Source organism: Onychomys torridus, chromosome 9 (genome assembly GCF_903995425.1).
Source record: "Onychomys torridus chromosome 9, mOncTor1.1, whole genome shotgun sequence".
Classification (NCBI taxonomy): domain Eukaryota; kingdom Metazoa; phylum Chordata; class Mammalia; order Rodentia; family Cricetidae; genus Onychomys; species Onychomys torridus.
The window spans coordinates 33373662-33374831 of NC_050451.1; positions in this window are offsets into that span (position 1 = coordinate 33373662).

The window sequence follows — 1170 nt, forward strand, 5'->3', positions numbered from 1 at the left end:
TCAGTGAGTTATCCAATCTCAAAAATATAACTTGAAGAAGTGACTAAGGAAAACAACCTCTGGCCCTCACACACTCTCTCTCTCAACACAAGTGCTAAGTGCTAACCAACCTGCTGATCTGAGTATTATAAACTGTAAACATGTCGTATTACTGCTTTGTACCTCACAAGCATACACTACTGAAGTATTTTTAAAAGAAAAATAAAATACAAATTTATACAATTGGTTATTATTGATATCTAAAAGTACAGCTTGGGAAGCAACTGAGAAACTTCTGAAAAATGACAGGCACCCCTAACCAAAAGGACACAAACTACTCTACCAGGCTTAATTATCTCAACACACAAGACCACACTGGGTTCTAATTTATCATTATATAAGCTTTAGAACACAGAAGTCATATCAACAAAATCAACTTGATCTGTTCAATTTTACAAAATCAATTTTTATGTTCAGATAGTAACCGAAATATGTTTGATCTTTTATTGTTTTATAGTACTGAAGGTTGAGCCCAGGGCTCCAAGCACCCCAGGCAAGAGCTCTGCCATTGCTGGATATCCCAGGCCTGATGAACTTTTCTTGTAGTATTCTCAAGTGTGTCTGTGTAAATGTGTACACATTATTTTGGGGTACAAATACTCCGCAATACTGAACTGCGGCTGCATCAAGCATTTGTCTGGACTCAGTGACAACCATGCAGTCAAACACGCCTAAATCAGTGATCCCCTAAATCAGTGTTCTCAACCCTGTGGGAGGCATCAGAGGGCTCTTTCACAGGAGTCAGCCTAAGACCATCGGAAAACACAGATATTTAATTATGATTCACAACAGTAGCAATATTACAGTTATGTAGCAGCAACAAAAATAATGTTATGGTTGGGGGTTACTACAACATGAGCAACTATATTAAAGGGTCACAGTATTAGGAAGGTTGAGAACCACTGCCCTAAAAGAATTCACAACAAGGCCCTGGGTTCGATCCTCAGCTCAAAAAAAAAAAAAAAAAAAAAATGAATTCACAACTGAAGAAACATAAACACAGAATATGATGTTTTAGAAAATTACTGATTTGATAATCAATACATCAATACAAGTTTTTAAATTTTTTTAAAATTGCTTCTAAGTGGTGCTGCAAAAACTAAAAAAAAACGAGAGGTAGAGAGACAGAGA